We start from the raw sequence: 6,000 nt of genomic DNA, 5'->3' as shown, positions 1-6,000 counted from the left end.
GTGGTTTATTAATTGCTTTCTCATAATGTCTCATTCAATATTTACAAAACTCTTTTATAAAGTATATATTTTAGTGAAGGAACCAATAATCAGTGAAATAAGATTATTGTGAGATAATACAAATTTGTGTGTGTGCGCGTGTGTGTGTGTGTGTGTGTGTATACATCTCCCTACTACCTGGCATAGAGAGAGTTTCTAAAGCCATTATAAATTTCAAAGTGATAATGTTATCAGTGGAAAACAAATTCTTGTGGTGTCTGGAAGAAAATAATTTCCAGAGACCCACATGAGTAGATGTGGCTCTGTGGTGAACTTTATTGATGATGTAAAATTAAAGAAATTACTTTCCTGACTTTCCAATGTCCCACCTCCATCCATCTCACCATGGATAAGGTCCAATCATGTCTTCAGCAGGACCAATGAAAAAGTTGAGAATCCAGAGTTTCTGTTCCTTATTAAAGTACTGTCCAATCCAGCATCCATCTAGCTTAGCATGTGTTTCTGTCTGCGGTGCATTGCTGTATGCAATATTCAGACTCCTTCTTGGAGCATGCATGTGGAGTTCCCACAGCCATGGGCTACATGGCTGCTAATGCCACAGGGCTATGGAAAGAAGCTGTGCAAGTGCATGGGATGAGTGTAGGTTTCTGGGAGAGAGAGAGAGATAGTTAGGGAACTTAGTCATTTCAGAGCCAACACCATCGACTGTGGACCCTGGTAGCTGCTAGACATGGTTGCATGTTCCTAGGTGAGAGACCATATGGATGAATAGGGTGAGTGCATCACAGGGTGGGTGAGAAAGAGAGAGAGAGAGAGAGAGAGAGAGAGAGAGAGGAGTGAGAACGCATTTCTTTGTTCCCCTGGGATTATATCAGTTCGGGCTTGGGGTGGACCAGGTACTTACCAAAAGAACGAATCAATTTCCCAAATATTCTCAGGCTTTGGATGGATTTACACCCCCTAGTTAAACTGACAAGACTCTGGGTCCAGAACCTCCTTCTGGCCCTCCCAGCAATCTGGTACTGGAGTGGGGAAGGGAGGAGTGTTATTCTTCTTGGTGGAACACAATGCTGTGGTCCCCCGGAGTGTGAAAAACTGCAGCTTTCTGGTGAAGCAAACAGGCTCCTGCTTCCCAATTAATTAAGCTCAATGTCTAATTCCATTTGCTCTCCATTTCTAGCTACTATATTTTGCTGTGTATAATGTGCTCCTATGTATACTGCACAGACACATTGTTGGCCCAAACTTTCAGGAAAAAAGTCTTTGTTTTAATTTTAATTCAATTTTTATTTATTTATATTTAGAAACAAAACCAATTATTGTATTCCAGGGTATTATTTTGCATATAGATATTGTTATTGTTTTCTAGAGTTACACTTTCAATGCATAAGCATATAAAAATATCTTAAAATATTTATACAGATATAGAATTAGTACTACCTATGGATAATGTGCACCTTATTTTTCCCTAAAATATTTGGGCAGAAAGTGAGGAAGGACTGAGGGAGGGAGAGGGGGGAGAGGGGCAGAGGAAAGTGGCGGGGGGAAGGCAGAGACACAAATGTATTTGGAAAAATAAATAAATTAATTTAAAAAAATTTGGGCAGAGAAGTACACATTATACATGACAAAACTGACAGTAACAATAAGAGTACTAGGAACATCTCTTGTTCTAATAATTGATCTTTGACCCCATCCCTGACTCAAGTCTCCTGAAATCCTTGTAAATTTCTAAGTTATAAGAACACTAGGAACATCTTTCTTTCTTTCTTTCTTTCTTTCTTTCTTTCTTTCTCTCTCTCTCTCTTTCTTCCTTCCTTCCTTCCTTCCTTCCTTCCTTCCTTCCTTCCTTCCTTCCTTCCTTCCTTCCTTCCTTCTTTCCTTTCTTTTCTTTCTTCTTCTTCTTTTCTTTTCTTTCTTACCAGGACACTCGGTGAACTCCTGGTTGAGAGCTGTTCAGAAAGACCAAGCCATGATTAGATGCTTGGAGCTTTAAGACCCATGCCCCCAATGCTTCTCCAGAGATAGGAGGTAGATTTAATAATTGATCATACTTAGGTGAGGAAGCTTCCATAAAAATTCCAGTAGTACAAGGTTGAGAGTGTTTCAGCTTATGAATATCAGAAAGTTGATCCACCTCTACACCATTGGGACAAAAGCTCCAGCACTTGGGACCCATACAGATCTCTCCTATGTATCTCTTTACCTGGTTGTTCATCAGTATCCTTTAAAACATTCATAAACATAGGTGTTTCCCTTAGTTTCCTGAGTTGCTCTAGCCAATTAATTGAACCCAAAGAGGGGTCATGGGAACCCTTGGTTTGGAGACAGGATGAACAGAAGTTGTGGGTAGCTGAAAGACTTGCTGCATTCTATTGGCATCCAAAATGAGGTCAAAGCACCCATGGGACTCAGCTCTTAACCTGTGTGATCTGACAGTATTTCCAAGTAGATAATATCAGAGTTGAGTTAAAAGTAGAACATCAATTGATGTCCTAAAGAATTGCTGGATGTGTATGGGGTGGGGGGTGACCTCATGCATGTGACAGGGTTTTTTCTATGTAGTTACCCTGTAAGCAGGTGGCAGAGAAAAAAGTCAAGAAAAGTCTCTGCCTCCAAGTTTTTTGTAATGTTTGGGTATAACCACCACTGAATCTCACTCAATCAAATGAACCATAGACTCATTTTTTTAATGCATCAGTTGACTAACTTATATCATTTAGTGCATCAACATGTTTAAAAAAACTCAAGAAAAACAAGGAGATAATTATGAAATCAAAGCAATATTATGCATTTATGGAGGCAGGGGAGGGGTACAAGAGGAAGTTCTGAGATACTGGCAACAATACTCAGTGTGGAGGTGACTACCTAGTGTTTGCTTTATAATCATTTTTATGTAATTTTTGTATTTTTCTAGTTGTATTTTTTTACAGGAAAAAAGAACTTGCTCTGATACTTTGTAAAGATAATTTATAACTATTATTAGTGGCATATTTAATAGTTAGTGGCATGTTTCTAATTCTTTACAAATTAATAAAAGAAAATATGTCATATTCATGACTACAGTGACTACAAATAAGTTAAATATAATTCATCAAAACAAGTTATGATATGTTCAGGATAAAGCTGTGATATAAATACACCAAAGGAGAAAATGCTATCCCTTTTCTTTTTATTTGTGCCACAAAAAAGTTTTTTTTTCTTTTAAATTTTTCTTCAAACCACATCAGTAATAACGATAGTGATATGACAACTTTTGAACCCTATAGGACAATGAGTGAAAGTTTTCAGCTGGGTCTTATTCAAGCACCCTGAAACTCACAAGGATGATTTCACTGAGTTGCTTAATAAAGTCCTAACACTGTTCTGAAGAGGAGAGCACACACGAAGCTTAAGCCCATTAATTAGATCTGTTTTTCTCATTTGCTTATCAATTAAACTAGCCAAAATTTCAGAAATATTAAAAAAATGTTTAAATAAAGTTTTCTTGCAATAACTAAAATGGCAGCCGTAACTGTGGGAATTCAATAACATACTCAAGAAAAGAATCAGGGAAAATAATGTAGATGGGCCTTATTTTTAAAATCTATGATTAATATTATTTTAATATCTCTCTAGGAATAAAAGGAATGTGCTTTAAATGGCATAAGCAAAAATAAACCATTACTTTCCCAAGTCAGTTGCAAACTATTTTTCTTAAAACAAATCCTATTGGTATGTCTATATTTTCTAAAGAATTTGACTTTCTAGAATAGTGCCTGATATTATATCCATGTACATCAAAGACCCAGCCTATGATACCAAATAACAAAGCAGGGACTGAATTTAATATAAAATAATATCTATGTACATGCTAATTTGCAGGGATGATTGGCCAGTTGAAAATGTCTGATTCCAAATTATTTAAGATTTTATTCATACCTAGAATCCAAGGAAGTATACACACGCATACACAAACAAAACACTCCTACCCTAATTGGAGCTTCATTCAGGTAGATAACCACACATTAAAGTTGTAGAGCATCAATACTGAATGATAGCAAAAATTCAGGAGGAGTTCTGTATGACAACATATCTAAAGTACATATTCCAAATTCCAGTGTTACTTTCACAGTATAATATTTTAACGGTATTTAGTGTTATTACTTAATATTATATGTGGAATAGCCTTTGTAACTTGCCTAACAAAATATGCATTGTGTAACTAAAACTATCATACTTATGTCTTAATCTTTTTAAATATGTAGCTACATAGCAAGATACAAATCACAATTTTACAACACTCAGAACTCACAATATAATAAGTAGATGCTTCTGTGGGTGTTCTGAAAGCCATTCTTTTAGGATTAAATAACATTGGTGGGCTGTGACCTCTACATTCATGTCTTTACCTGAACCATATGGAGAGTTTTATATATTTTGTAAAGATGGCTTTAATGAAACATATTTTATATTCCTTTATTAGGTCAAAATTTTGCCTCAGATCTTGAGGCAACTTGTGATTATACATTATAATATACCTGCTCTGGGTGCTGCTATGGGAATGCTGAAAACTATAATGAAACACAGTACTTCCAGGACAATCCATGAAGGAAGAGGGCTTCCATGAGCTAGTTTTGAACTTGTCAGCTATATGCAAGAGAACTTTGTTTTTCTGCCCAAGTTGCCCTCATATGTTTGATTTGAGCACAAAGTAGTGTCAATGAGACAAGGTGACATTATATTGATTGATGGCTTCTCTTACAGCAGAAAATGAGTGAATGTGGTGCAAAACACTTTATTAATCATTTTTAAATTCCACGCTTCTGAATGGCACTCTTTCATTATCCTTCTAAGTAAAGTTAACCAAGGTAGTTTACTAGCCTATATAAGATAATTTTTTAAAAAAAATTAACAGCCCATAGTCATATCAAACGATTTCTCAGTGTTTTTTTCTTTTTAAGTGACATGCTGGATTGATTTCTATTAATGAGCCCTGCCATTAACATAACATAGAAGCAAAGTCTCCTCTCAATTTTACTCACAGCTTATGACTTGATTTCCAGATGAAAACCAACAAGTCTCTCTTCCTATTATCAATAAATCAATCAACCAATCAAAGCTTTTTTAATAGTTTATTTCTGTATTTTTCCATTACCATTTATCCCCCTTACACCCTTTTTCACCTCCACCCACCTCCTCCCCCTGCAATCACCACACTCTTACCCATTTCCATGAGTTCTTTTTCTTTTTACTCAATCGCTTCACCTCCCAATCCCTGAGAGTTGTCAGCCTACTCTCTATCCATAAGTCTATCTCTATTTTGCTTGTTAGTTCAGTTTGTTTATTAGATTTCACATATGAGTAAAATCATATGGTATTTGTCTTTCCTTGAGTGGATTATTTCACTTAGCATGATGTTCTCCAGGTCCATCCATGCTGTCACAAAGGGTAAAATTTTCTTATTTTTACAGCAGAGTACTAGTCCATTGTATAAATACACCATAGTAGTTTTATCCACTCATCTGCTGACAGACACTTGGGTTCCTTTCAAATCTTGGCTATTGTAAATAACACTGCAATGAATGTAGGAGTGCACATATTATTTTGAATTACTATTTCAGGTTTCTTTGGATGAATTCCCAGAAGTAAAAACACTGGGTCATAAGGCAGTTCCATTTTTAATTTTGGGGGGTAACTCCATAATGCTTTCAACAGTGGCTGCAGCAAACTGCATTCCCACCAACAGTGCAAAAGGGTTCCCCTTTCTCCACATCCTCATCAGCACTTAGTATTTGTTACTTTTTTATGATAGCTATTTTGACTGGTGTGAGGTGATACCTCATTGTGGTATTTCCTATCTCTGAAGATGAGTAACGTTGAGTATCTTTTTGTACGTTTATTGGCCATTTGTATGTCCTCCATGGAGAAGGGTTTATTCAGGTCCTTTGCTGTTTTTAATTGGATTATTACTATTTTTCTTTTGGTGTTCAGTTCTGTAAGTTCTTTAAATTTTGAATA

Source organism: Pteronotus mesoamericanus, unplaced genomic scaffold (assembly GCF_021234165.1).
Source record: "Pteronotus mesoamericanus isolate MK-2021 breed Mesoamerican mustached bat unplaced genomic scaffold, CSHL_Meso_final contig_48, whole genome shotgun sequence".
NCBI lineage: Eukaryota > Metazoa > Chordata > Mammalia > Chiroptera > Mormoopidae > Pteronotus > Pteronotus mesoamericanus.
This window is presented reverse-complemented; position numbering follows the sequence as displayed.